The sequence below is a fragment of the Lathyrus oleraceus genome, chromosome 4 (assembly GCF_024323335.1).
Source record: "Lathyrus oleraceus cultivar Zhongwan6 chromosome 4, CAAS_Psat_ZW6_1.0, whole genome shotgun sequence".
Taxonomy (NCBI): Eukaryota; Viridiplantae; Streptophyta; class Magnoliopsida; order Fabales; family Fabaceae; genus Lathyrus; species Lathyrus oleraceus.
In genome coordinates, this window is record NC_066582.1 from 113016322 (window position 1) to 113031422 (window position 15101).

Here is a 15101-nt window from a genome sequence, read left to right on the forward strand (position 1 = left end):
TTAAGTCCATAGAGGGCTTTATGCAGCCTGTACACCTTTCTTTCTTCGCCTTATTCACAAACCTAGCTGGTTGTACAACATAAACTTATTTTTCTAAGGGGCCATTAAGGAATGCACATTTCACATCCATCTGACACATCTGCCAGTTGTTCATGTTTGTTAGACCAGCAACCAACCTGATTGTTTCGATCCTAGCAACAGGTGCAAAAACTTCATCAAAGTCAATCCCTTCTTTCTGAAGAAATCCTTTCGCCACAAGTCTCACCTTGTGTCGAGTCACTTCTCCTTTGGGATTCAACTTCACCTTGTATACCCACTTCACATCGATTTCCTTCTTGTCTTGGGGAAATTCGACAAGTGACCAAGTGTTGTTGACTTTGATTGACTTCAGTTCTTCGTTCATTGCTTTCACCCACTTTGAATCTTTCAATGCCTCAACTACATTGACTGGTTCAACATCTGCGTAGAAAGCATAACATACCAGCTCACCTTCTTCATTGACCATATCATCTTATATAATCACACATTCTTGCAACCTTGCAGGCATGTGTCTTGTTCTTTAAGGTCTGCTTGGTCCTGCTTCACCTCTGACTTCTTGTCGAACTTCTCTTTCGACTTCACTAGTTGGTTCATCATACAAGATTCTCACTGAATCCTTCTTAAGATTCTCAGTCCAATCTCATTCCTTAAGCTCATCTATGGTCACGCCCTTTTTGATCACCACTAGCTTGTTCACTGGGTCGAGCAACTTGTATCCTTCAGTCGAATGATATCCTATCAGGATCATCTGACTCGACTTGTCATCAAGTTTTCTTCTCAACTGATCTGACACATGCCTATGTGCTATAGATCCAAACACCTTCAGATGACTCAAGCTAGGCTTGACACCAAACTAACATTCTTCTGGCGTGATTCCTTCTAGCTTCTTCGTCGGACATCTTTTCAGGATATATGTTGTAGTCGACACAGCTTTTCCCCATAATTCTTTGGATAAATGCTTGCCTTTTAACATACTTATCACAATATTTATGATGTTTCTATTCTTCCTTTTTATGACTTCATTCTGTTGTGAAGTGTAGGGTGGCACCACCTCATGCACAATCCCTTCTTTTACACATAATGTGTCGAAGTCTTTTGACACATATTCTCCACCACCATCAGTCATTAGAATCTTAATCTTTAGACTGCTTTGTCTTTCGACCATAGATTTAAACTTGGCAAACACCTTGATCACTTCACCTTTCTTCTTGATCATGTAAGCCCGCAGTTTTCGATTGAAATCATCTATGAGTGTAACAAAATATTTGTTACCTCTAATCGAATCCACCTGGATAGGACCACATACATCAGAGTGTATGACTTCAAGAATTTCCTTCGACCTGCTTCCTGCATCCTTACTGAAGATGTTCTTGTGTTGTTTTGCCTTCACACACTTTGTTTGGAATGTCGATTTTTATTAATCCTAAAACCATATTTCTTCTCTTCAAATATGTGATGTCTTTGAAATTGAGATCGCTAAGTCTATAATGCCATATCCATTCTTCTCTTCTTGTTGTTGTTGCGAGGCACTTATTGTTGGTGTAAGCCCTAGAGGCCAATACTTTTGGTACTTGTATCGAATTATTCATTAATAATAAAATACTTTTTCTTTATTATGTTTGTTTAATAAAGTCCCTAGAATAGCTAGTCCATTTAATGTATCAAGTGTGACTTAATCATGAGATCACATTAAACATAAGGACATTATTCTTAAAGTATCCGCAGTCGAGCTTTATTATGAAGTGAGATAACATTAAAGCATTAAGACTATTATGTATATAGACTGATGATCACATCTCATGGATCATGGATAAGGAGTTATCAAGTCTTAAACATAGGTATGAATATTAAGAGTAATATTTATACTGGATTGACCCGCTATGAGAATACTATATAGAATGTTATGCAAAGTGTCATAAGTTATTCTCATGGTGATAATGGTGTATACCACCCTTCGACCTGAAACCACTATGGACCCTAGATGTAGAGTCGAGTGCCTTATTGTTGATCAAACATTGTCCGTAACTGGATGACCATAAAGACAGTTGATGGGTACTCCACGAAGCATGTTGAGGGACATGAGTGACCTAGATGGAATTTGATCATCCTGCGTAACAGGATAAATGTCTATGGGCCCAATATTGAACTGGACAAGGATGACACGGTCTATGCCTTGTGTTCAATATAGACATAAAGGCAAAAGGGTAATTGCACACATAAGTATTATCATAAAAGGATTTGTTATATCACATGGCATTTTTGTGTCTTGGGTAGCAGTGATGTGTTGCTAGACACTGCTCATTGTTTATTATGTTAAATACATGATTTAATATAATTGTCAATGTCGCGAAAACCTATAGGATCACACACAAAAGGACGGATTGATGAGAGATAGAGTAACTAAGGAACATCGTAAGGTACGGTGCACTTAAGTGAATTGTAGAACATCATAAGGTACGGTGTACTTAAGTAGAATACAAAATATGGTAAGGTACCACGCGCTTAAGTGATTTTGGCATAATATAAGATATGAGCCACATACACTTAAGTGGGCTTTTTATCTTGCAGCCCACACAAGTGGTTCTTGTTGGTTCTATGTGTTGGCAGCAATTTTGGTAAAACCTAGAGTGTTCACAAGTTGTCACAAGTGTTATCTTAACAAGAGACAACATGTTCCTGCAGGGTGTTTAAAATGTGGTTGTGCAGGATTTTGCTGAGATGTCATACCCGATGTCATGACATCTGTATACAGAACATTCAGTCTAAATCTTATGTATTGTGTGATTGCGCTTTTTATGCTAATCTCTGTGTATGATTGTTGTGATGATTGAACGCGTCATTCAATCAGTAATTAAAACCAGATTGACTTATTTTCCAACGAGATATAATCAGCTGTCATGAGAAGATATGGATGGAAAAAAGTTTTAGGATTTTGTGATGTCCAAGCCCAGCCAAACGCTTCTATAAAAAGGGCATGAAATACCTGGTTTTAACACACAAGAAATAACAAACGAAATATTGAGAGAGAATAAGGGTTTTAGTCTTGTGTGGTCGTGTGTATTGTGAGCCATTCATTCATCCATAGATGATTGAATTGGACTGACTTTTGAGTTGTAATTTGTCCACTTTAAGCTTTGAAGCATGAGTGTGTGTTTACTTGGTTGAAGCTTTTAAGCAAGATCAAGTATGTGTTCTTGAAGAGTGTCTTCTTTTCATTGTAATACTTGTTTTACATCACTGCTGTGATTGAGGGGGAGTGAGTAGGATCTCATATCTAGGAGTTCTTAGATAGAAGTCACACTGGTAGAGATTAGGTGAAAAGACTGTAACTTGAAGTTGTTTACTGAGAGTCTTTGAACTAATTCTGTTTAGTGGATTTCCTTCCTGGCTTGGTAGCCCCCAGACGTAAGTGAGTTTGCACCGAACTGGGTTAACAATTGCTTGTGTCACTTGTATTACTGTTCTTTATCTTTTATCATGTTTATATTGTTCAGATATTAGTGTCGTGACATTACCTTCGACATCTCATATCTGATACTAGAATTTCAATTGGTATCAGAGCAGGCATCCTGCTCTGGTTCTGGGTGAGATCTAGGGATGTTACTTTCTGGTACTATGGATAGAGACGGAGGATCTGTTCACAAACCACCAATTCTGGATGGATCTTACTATGACTACTGGAAACCTCGAATGGTAGCTTTCCTGAAATCTTTGGATAGTAAGGCTTGGAACTTCCAATCCTTTTATCCAAGGATTTCAAGAAGGCTACCATTCGAGGTTTCCAGTCGTCATAGTTGCATCCATCCAGAATAGGTGGTCTGTGAACAGATCCTCCGTCTCTATCCATAGTACCAGAAAGTAACGTCCCTAGATCTCACCCAGAACCAGAGCAGGATGCCTGCTCTGATACCAATTGAAATTCTGGTATCAGATATAAGATGTCGATGGTAATGTCACGACACTAATATCTGAATAATATAAACAGGATAAACGATAAAGAACAGTAATACAAGTGACACAAGCAATTGTTAACCCAGTTCGGTGCAAACTCACCTACGTCTGGGGGCTACCAAGCCAGGAAGGAAATCCACTAAACAAAATTAGTTCAAAGACTCTCAGTAAACAACTTCAAGTGACAGTCTTTTCACCTAATCTCTACCCGTGTGACTTCTATGTAAGAACTCCTAGATATGAGATCCTACTCACTCCCCCTCAATTACAGTAGTGATGTAAAACAAGTATTACAATGAAAAGAAGATACTATTCAAGAACACATACTTGATCTTGCTTAAAAGCTTCAACCAAGTAAACACACACTCATGCTTCAAAGCTTAGAGTGGACAAATTACAACTCAAAAGTCAATCTAATTCGATCATCTATGGATGAATGACTCACAATACACACGACCACACAAGACTAAAACCCTTATTCTCTCTCAATATTTCGTTCGTTATTTCTTGTGTCTTAAAACCAGGTATTCCATGCCCTTTTTATAGAAGTGTTTGGCTGGGCTTGGACATCACAAAACCCTAAATCTATTTTCCATTCATATCTTCTTATGATAGCTGATTATATCTTGTTGGAAAATAAGTCAATCTGGTTTTAATTATTGATTGAAAGCGCGTTCAATCATTACATCAATCACACATAGATTAACATAAAAAATGCAATCACATAATACATAACATTCAGACTGAATGTTCTGTATACAGATGTCATGACATCGGGTCTGACGTCTCAGTAAAATCCTGCGTATCCATATTTTAAATACCCTGCAGGAACATGTTATCTCATGTCAAGACAACACTTGTGACAACTTGTGAACACTCTAGGTTTTACCACAATTGCTACCAACACAAAGAACCAACACAATGGATACAGGAAGGGAGGCATTGACAAGACCTTATTTGTTAAGAATGAAGGAGGAAAACTCATGGTGGCTCAAATATATGTAGATGATATTGTGTTTGGTGGGATGTCATATCAGATGGTCGAACATTTTGTTAAACAAATGCAGTCTGAATTTGAAATGAGCCTTGTTGAAGAGCTGACCTATTTTCTTGGGCTACAAGTCAAGCAGATGGAAGATTCTATCTTTCTATCTCAAAGCAAATATGCCAAAAACATTGTTAAGAAGTTTGGCATGGAGAATGCAAGTCATAAAAGGACACCTGCTCCTACTCATCTGAAGGTCTCTAAAGATGAAAATGGTGTTAGTGTAGATCAAAGTCTCTACAGAAGCATGATAGGGAGTCTGCTATATCTCACAGCAAGCAGACCTGAAATTGATTTTGCTGTAGGTGTTTGTGCTAGATATCAAGCTGAACCAAAATTCAGTCACATAAACCAAGTGAAAAGGATACTGAAATATGTCGTTGGCACCAGTGACTATGGGATGTTGTACACTTATGGATCTGGATCTATGTTGACTGGATATTGTGATGCTGATTAGGCTGGAAGTGTTGATGATAGGAAAAGCACATTAGGAGGATGCTTCTTCTTGGGGAACAACTTAATATCATGGTTTAGTAAGAAACAAAATTGTGTGTCTCTGTCCACTACTGAAGCTGAATACATAGCAGTTGGAAGTAGTTGTTCTCAACTGGTTTGGATGAAACAGATGCTGACTAAATACAATGTCACGCAAGATGTCATGACATTGTACTGTGACAACCCGAGTGCTATAAATATCTCTAAGAATCATATTCAGTACAGCAGGACAAAACATATTGATATTCATCATCATTTCATTAGAGAACTAGTGGAAGATAAAATCATAGCACTGGAGCATGTTGCTACTGAAATGCAGTTAGCTGATATATTTACAAAGGCTTTGGATGCTAATCAATTTGAATGTCTAAGAGGGAAATTAGGGATTTGTATCTATGAGAATTTATAGCAATCAATTTGGAGTGGAAAAGGTAATAAAAATATTGTCTACCCACTTAAAATAAAGCGCCCCATTTATGGTAAATCATCACCTAGTATTGGAACTTCCATCTATTGCCTTTTCACACGCAACCTCTACTCAAACATTTCCACCTTCCTTCAACTTCATCAACTTTCTCTTCTAGGGCAACAAAAACCTTTCCACAAGAACAACAAGATGTCACAACATCCTTCACCATCTGGTTCTAAAACTACCAAACCTGCGCACAAAGATAGAACGCCCTCTATGGACTTTCTTAATGAAGATATTTTGGACGTGATTCCCCTGTCTGTCATTCCAGGCGATGCTCCTGGTTCATCCTCCACTGTATGCCCTACTCAAGGTAACAGTTCCAATATCCCCTCCATCTCTACTTATACTCATAGTTCTAAGGACGACATGCATCATACTGATCGTGTTATAAGGAACCTTGTCACGAGAATCCTCAATGAAGGACACCCTGTAAAGGGAGTTTCTACTCCTCTATCAAGAAGGGACCCCTCTCCTGAGGTTGGACCTCACAATGAGAAGGAGGATGATTCCTGTAGGTCTGAAAAAGATATAGCTGCTGAAGGATTATGCTCTTTAAGGAAAACTTTGTCTAGTAAGAAATTTGTGGCATCACCTACTGCCAATGCTTCACAGTCTAAGAAGCATGATTCTACAAAGAAGGTGATTGACCTAGAATATGAGAGTTCGGATGATGAAGATGATAACTTGCTTCATCACTTGAAGCCTAGTGTGGCTAAGAGGATGAAGACCAGAAAGGGTAGGTCTGTGGCTGAAATGATGACAGCCAAAACTGCTAAGAAGGCTACTGCTGTAGGCCCCTCAAAGTCTTGGAGCAAAATGGAGATGAAGAAGAGAAAAGTAAGAGAAAGTTCTGACTCAGATGAAGATGTTGAAGAAGATGTCCCTGACATCTCTCCTGTCAAGAGGACAAATGTTAGAAAATCCCCTGCAAAAGTTGTTGTTGTACACTTGGATAATATTTCCTTCCATCTTGAAGATGGAGCAGCAAAATGGAAGTTTGTAATCCAAAGACGGGTGGCTATGGAAAGAGAACTGGGCAAGGATGTTGTGGAGGTCAAAGAGGTCATGGACCTGATTAAAACTATTGGATTAATGAATATTGTTGCTGGGTTAGCTCAATGTTATGAAGGACTGGTGAAAGAATTTGTGGTGAACATCCCTGAGGACATTACTGACAAAAACAGCAAAGAGTTTTGTAAAGTGCTTGTAAGAGGAAAGTGTATCACTTTTTCTCCAACTGTGATTAACAAGTTTTTAGGAAGAGGAACAGAAGGTGCATGTGAACTAGGAGCCACAGACAATGAGGTCTGTAGGGAAATAACTGCTAGACAGGTCAAGGAGTGGCCTAGCAAGAAGCATCTCCCTGCTGGAAAGCTAACTGTGAAATATGCTATCTTGCACAAGATAGGGTCAGCAAATTGGGTGTCAACCAATCGCATCTCTACAATCTCAAATGCCCTTGAAAGGTTCATATTTGCTGTTGGAACCAAGCTGAAATTTGATTATGGTAGATTCATGTTTGAACAAATTGTCAAACATGCTTCTACAAATGCAGTGAAGCTGCCCATAGCTTTTCCCTCAATGATTTGTGGGATAATCCTGAGCCAGCAACCTGGAATTCTGAGCACAAATGATCTTCCTAGTAGAAGAAAACCTCATCTATCAGTTCATTACAAATTATTTGAAGGCAGTCATGTCAATGACATTGTCATGATATCTGGTGTGAAGAAGCCAGCCTCACAAGGTGGTCTTATTGCTGAACTGAAAGAAACTTGTAAAGAATTGGATACAGGGATAAGAGTGGCAAAAGCCAGGAAAGAAGCTTTGGAGGCTCTGATTGAAAGCTTAGAGCAAGGTGATAGAGATAATGTTGTACAGGCCAAGGAAACAGAAGCCCAAACCTCTAGTGGGAGGTCTGAATCTCAAGATGAATCAAGTGGCAGTTCTGGTTCTGAGGCTGATGAAGATGCAAGCTCCTCTGACTAGTTCTGTTTAAGTTGTCCCCCACTATTCTGATGGTGTGCTGTGATGGATTTGGTGCTTCTTTTGGCAGTCATGTTCTGATGCCTTGATGTATTTTTTTGGGGTTCTTTTTGGTTCTTCTGGATTTTTATCTCAGCTTATCTAGCTGTGTGTGTTTGTGGATCTGTAACACATAAGAATATGCTTGGACATTTTGTGTGACATTCTGTTTGACTAATAGACATTTATTTTGTCTCGTTGGTCTCTTTGATCTCTTTTGGCTAAAAAGGGGGAGAAGTAGCTAAAGTAGCTATAAACAGATGACAGATGATGTTGAAGAGGATGTAATCTGTTGATGACAGATGATGTTGAAGAGGATGTAATCTGTTGATGACAGATGATGTTGAAGAGGATGTAATTTGTTGATGACAGATGATGTTGAAGAGGATTGAAGAGGAGATAATATGTTGAAGGTGATGTCAGATAGGGAGGTGTATGTTATAGGTGATGTTGAAGGTGATGTTTGTGTTGAGCAGACTGAGGGGGAGGAGAAGCACAAGCGCATGTGTGTTTAATATGTGTTTACTGTTAGACTATGGCACGGATCTAGAAGGGGGGGGTTGAATAGATCCCAATTAAAAACTTTAGTCGGCGCTACCAATTTAAAAGAAAAATTGGTTTTAAAATTGTTTTTAGATGCGGAAGCGGCCGAGGAAAATTAGTCTAAAACGAACCGTTATTGGAAAACCGGATATGCGTTAAGCTAATGGATATTGGATTAAAAGAGATACAATTCACTACACACAAAGCACAATCAATTATATAGTTCACTTATTTGCAAGCCTAGTTCCAATGAGTCAAAATACCAAATTGAAACACAATGCAAACTTAAGGCAACTTTAGCTTAGGCAATTTTGCAAACACTTGGTGTGCACAAACACTCCGAGTGATTTTTGAGTTGAGTAAGTGTTTCGATTTATCCTAGTACAATATGTTATTGTACTTAGTATTCCAACAACAGTTTGCAACACTTTCTCAACTTAAATCAATGTTTGTCAGAAAATTGCTTAAACTAAAATCACTTAAATTTTAAGCTGAAAATTAACTTGTGCAGAAAATTTAAAGAAGACAGAGATTTGATGAGGCAGTTCCCCCGCCGTCCTCGCTTCGGGGTACGTCTGCCCTCAATTCTAAAAATAGAATTGAGCTGATCAATAGATATAACCTGTGATGTTTAATCGTTTTTACAAGGAGTGCAGAGTATGTAAACAACAGAATTTCGCAATATGTTGAATGATACTTCTTCTCCTTTCCCCTTGATTCAAGATGAATCAAGACCTTTGATTGTTGATGTTTGACCTCCGTTTCCTGCCGCTCGTTGATGAACCTTCCGTTCTTCAATCCCTTGGCCCGGCTGATCACGAACAAGAACAATCAAACCCGGATTCTTCACTGCTCAATCACCGACTCCGCTACTAAACTGATGAAGACTCTCTCTTATCAGTTACCTTCGCTCAGCTGAATGATAAGGAAGCAATCCGTCCAAAAACCCCCAAACGCAAACCGGTATTGGAGGATAAAACCCTAATGGTTTTATTCAAGAAAGAACCTGTCAAGACTTCAACTCGAACCCGATTCTTCAATCGCTACCTCGAACCTTATCACCTTCAAACTGTCACAAATCGCATCAAAAGTTATTGTGTGCAGTTGATGAATTTTGGACTGTTGAAGATGAAGATGATGAATCTTTGACAACTATTTCACTCTTTCTTGTTTCCTTGAACACTTGTACTCAAAAATTCAAATGTTAGTTAATAGAAGTGTTTTTACTTCTATTTATAGTAGCAGACAAAACCAAACAGACAGAACAGAAATTTAAACTTTGAAATAACTCAGAAAACTGAGTTTGCGCGCGAGCGGTCGACCATAGGGTCAGCGCACGCTGACCCGTGGGGTACGCGCTGACTGCATGCGTCGACGCAAGGGATTTTTGCGCCGACCCGTGAGTTAAGCGTCGACCCTATGCGTCGACGCAAAGGGTTCTTGCGCTGACTTCCTCCAGTTTGCCTAGAGCCTTTGCGCCGACCCGTGAGCTTTGAGCTGACCCCTATGGTCGACTCAAAGCCTTTAAATCTGCAAAAAAGTTGTGGTTAGTGATTTTCACACATTTGGTCATGATCACGCTTTGTTTATATGTCTTTAAAGATTATAGTAGCTTTAGGATAACGTGAAAAAGGATATGGTGGGTAATGTGATGCATTTGTTCGTAGACTTGCATGGTGGTCTTTTGTCATCATCGAAACTTGACATCGTATGTTGTATGAGACTTTGTCTTTACATACTCCCCCTTTTTGATGATGACAACCCGTATAACTCAGCGTGACGAACATCATGCAGTATTAACACATTTTGCACACTCCCCCTTTCTTTTGTAATCTAAGGCCATTTGCAGTTTGTCAGACTGTTAGTTTGTCAGCAATGTCAGCATTTTTCTCCCCCTTTGACAACATCAAAAAGAGAGACAGAGTAACTATTCAAGGTTGCAACGATAAATTCACAGGCAGTAGTAGATACCAACGAAATAATATCACACAAATATCATTTCTTAGCAGTAGTCATTAATTAAGAATGAGAAAATACATAAAGAAGTTGTGGTGCATAGACAGGCAAAACAACAACAAGATACATGCAAAAACAACAAGCAAGATGTAAAGTGCATATGAGTGGCTATTGTCTTAAGTGACGGTGTCCAGGATGGTAGCATACGCCTGGATTTCTGCTGGGGTCAGCCAGAGTTTCTAGGTAATCGGTGACACCTTCCAGATGCCTAAGACTCCCGGTGACTTGCCGATCCAAATCTGCATATCGTTCATTTAAGCTTGTGGAGAGATTTTCGAGCCGCTCATTTTGGGTTTGAAGTTGACTGTTGATTTGAGCAAGTCGGTCATCTTGGGATTGCATGAATGTTTGTTGGGCAAGTTGCATGCTTTGCATCATCTCCAACAGCTCTGAAGAATCAGCTTGATGTGGAGGGGATGGAGGAAGTTCTTCCTCAACCTGGTGATATGGCTGGTAAAATTCACGTTGTGTTGTCCAACCTGAATGTTGCCATTCACCCCAGCCACCCCATTTTGGAGCATCTTCTTCATATGTATCCGGCTGCTGAACCCAAGCAGAGCCGGAGTGATCATGCAAGCCAACTGGTGAAGGACTTGCGTCTCCACCAATGTAAGCATCATTGTGCCTTATTCCTTCTTCCTCTTCTTCGTCTTCTTGTTCTCTTTCCACTTCATCATCTTGTTCTTCACTTTCATCACTATCAACCCTTGGAGAAACATATCCTCTTCTAACAAACTTGTATTTCTTCTGCTCCTTGCACCATAGATAGCCCATCATAGACATGGTTTTTGTGCTAAACTCTTTGTCAGGTGAGATTGATTTGAGCGCGAAGGATGGATGACTAACATTGGCAGATGTGAGGACTTCTTGGATGAAGGATCCGTAGGTAAGAGCGGTTCCTCGTCCGGAATCCCGAAGGCCATACATTCTACTGGCAATGTAGTATGGCCAGTTAATTTTTATCTTATTTTTCAGAATGTAAAGCAAATGAACTTCGGGCTGTTCGACTCTAGAGAGACCGCCCTTCTTGGGCCGCAGGATGCGTGAGACAATCCAGTGGAGAATCCTTTCCCCGGCGCCCAGTTTGCCTGCAGTGACGGTTCGTGGGAACAGGTCACTCTGCACAAACTCGTCAGGATATGGCTCTTCCAACATGTCATTTAATGCAGTCTTAAACTCATAGCCATCAATGTGGTGAGAATCAGTCACCTCAGGCAGGGGGTTTCCAGCATCATCCACAGACAAATCAAAATATCTATTCCAAAAGTTTGATTTAACTGATACCTTAGCAGAGCCAACTTTGGAGGAGAGTTTGTGTCCCCGAAAGTTCTCATGAAGACCGGAGTAGAAGACTCGCACAAGGTCTTCACTATATTGAGAATTGCACTCCAAGAAATTTAGGAAGCCTTGATGCTGCAATAGGCCCACGATTCGAGCGAGTTGCATGCGTTCAGCGGTAAGCTTGTAGAACGCATGTTGTGGCACAACTCCTCGTTTACCTATGTCTTTGTTGAAGATTTCAACACGAGCAGGTGGAACGAGAGATACGGCAGATATGGGAAGAGATACACCGGATGATTCACGTGGTCTCTTGCCGGAAGGTCTGCGTGATGAAGAAGCCATTTGAGGGGGTTTTGAAGCCAAGTGTTTTGATGTATAGAGAAGGTTTAATGAGGGTTTTGATAGTGATTTTTCAAGAGAGGGGTTTTTCCCAATTTATAGTGTAAAGGTTTAGGGTTTTGGGAAGATGGAAGATCAAAGAGCAAAAGCCACTAGGTAGGTGCAAGTTACAAAGTAGTGGGTAGTTTGAAAGGTAATGGAATGTAATTGCACATTTAATGATGAAATGCATGAGTGATGATTCAAATTTTTCTGCAGAAAAACGGAATTTTCGAGCGATGCGTCGACCATACCCCTGTATGCGTCGACGCATACTGTTTGATTTTTGAAAATATGCAGAAATTAATTTTCATGCGTCGACCATAACCCTGGTGCGGTCGACTCATACTGTACAAGTTTTTTATTTTCCACTGTTTACCACATGCAATGACTAGTTTGATGCATAAGCAACAGTATATACAGCAATACACAACCAAATGGATATATTAAGGGAATATATATATAAACCACATCATTTTGAGATGAAATTTTGAAGTCATGAGCTTTAGCAGAGATATAGAGAAAGGAACGATATCACCTTAATACCACAGTGACTTAGTGAACATTAGACATGTGCTTGCAACAACAGAGATTTGTTAGAAGTACAGTATTAAGGCTTAAGATGTGAGAATGTAAACAGCAGTTTAGACTGCCCGTTCCGAAATATCGAGGATGCCAAGTTCTCGGCGAATATGAAAGAAAGGTTCATTTGCTAGCGGCTTAGTGAAAATGTCCGCTAGTTGATTTTCAGTGTTTACGTGTTCAAACACGATGTCACCTTTCTCTACATGATCCCGAAGAAAGTGGTGTCGAATTTCGATATGCTTAGTGCGAGAGTGTAGCACAGGATTTTTGGTTAGGTTAATAGCACTCGTGTTGTCACAAAATATGGGAATACGTTCCAGTTTTAAGTTAAAATCCAATAGTTGTTGCTTAATCCATAAGATTTGGGCACAGCAACTACCGGCTGCAACGTATTCAGCTTCGGCGGTTGACAAAGCGACAGAAACTTGTTTCTTGCTATGCCAACTAACCAAAGAGTTTGAAAATAGATGACAAGTGCCACTTGTGCTTTTCCTATCCGATTTGCAACCGGCAAAGTCGGAATCGGAAAAACCTACCAAAGAACAATCATTACCTTTGGAATACCATAGTCCGTACTTCGGAGTACCGGATAAATATCGAAGTATCCGTTTAACGGCTTTTAAATGGGATTCCTTGGGACATGATTGGTATCTTGCACACATGCAAACACTAAACATAATATCGGGACGAGAAGCAGTAAGATAAAGGAGTGAACCAATCATACCTCTATACCGTTTTACATCTACTTCCTTACCGTCTTCGTCTTTGTTCAAGTTGGTACACGTAGGCATGGGGGTGTCTATGGCTTTAGCTTTTGCCATGTCAAATCTCTTGATAAGGTCCAAACAATACTTTGTCTGGCTCACGAAGGTTCCTTCTTTGAGCTGTTTGATTTGTAGACCGAGGAAGTATGTGAGCTCCCCCATCATACTCATCTCAAACTCACCCTGCATAAGGTCAGAAAACTCTCTCACAAGTTTCATGTTAGTAGATCCAAAAATGATATCATCCACATAAATTTGCACTAGTATCAAGTGCTTTCCTTGACGTTTAATGAAGAGGGTTGTGTCAACCTTTCCTCTTGAGTAACCTTGATCTAGTAGGAACTTGCTTAGTCTCTCATACCAAGCTCTAGGAGCTTGTTTGAGACCATACAAGGCCCTTTTTAGTTTATAAACATGATCAGGATGCTCATGGGATTCGAAACCCGGAGGTTGTGCGACATAAACTTCTTCATTAATGTAACCGTTAAGGAAAGCGCTCTTAACATCCATTTGGAATAGCTTAAAATCCTTTGCACAAGCGAAGGCAAGGAGAAGGCGTATAGCCTCGAGTCGGGCAACCGGCGCATAAGTTTCCTCATAGTCGATGCCTTCCTCTTGGTTATACCCTTGCGCGACTAAACGCGCCTTATTACGGGTTATTACCCCGTTTTCGTCCAGCTTGTTCCTAAACACCCATCGGGTGCCGATTACTCGATGATCTCGCGGAGGAGGGACAAGGTCCCAAACCTCATTTCTGGTGAACTGATTAAGTTCCTCCTGCATTGATAAAAACCAGTGTTCATCGAGTAGGGCTTCTTTAGGGTTTTTAGGTTCCATCTGCGAAACGAAAGCGAAGTGATAACAGAAATTACTTATCTTAGACCGAGTTGTTACACCCTTTGAGATATCTCCGATAATGTTGTCGATTGGATGGTCTTTGGAAGACTTCCAAGCTTGAGGAAGATCATCGTTTGAAGGCGGATGATCTACTTCTGTTTCATCATGGTGTACATCTTTGTCCTCCTCAATTTTGATTGTGTCGGGTTGATCAATCCCCGGCTCGCCATCATTGAGTATGTCTTTGGTAGATGTACCTGCACCATGAAAAACACTATCCTTTCCGACGTTTCTCGGATTGGATTCATCAAAGGTAACATGCACAGACTCTTCTACTGTAAGTAATCGCTTGTTGTAAATTCTATATGCTTTGCTAGATTGAGAGTATCCGAGGAAGATACCTTCGTCGGCTTTAGAATCGAATTTCCCTAAGTTTTCTTTTCCATTGTTTAACACAAAACATTTGCAACCAAAGACATGAAGGTGAGAAACATTTGGCTTTCGCCCTTTTAAAAGTTCATACGGTGTTTTGTTTAGAATGGGGCGAATGAGCACCCTATTCAAAACGTAACAAGCCATACTAATGGCGTCGGCCCAAAAATATTTTGGTAAGCCACTTTCATTGATCATTGTTCTTCCCAATTCTTCCAAAATTCGATTTTTACGCTCCACA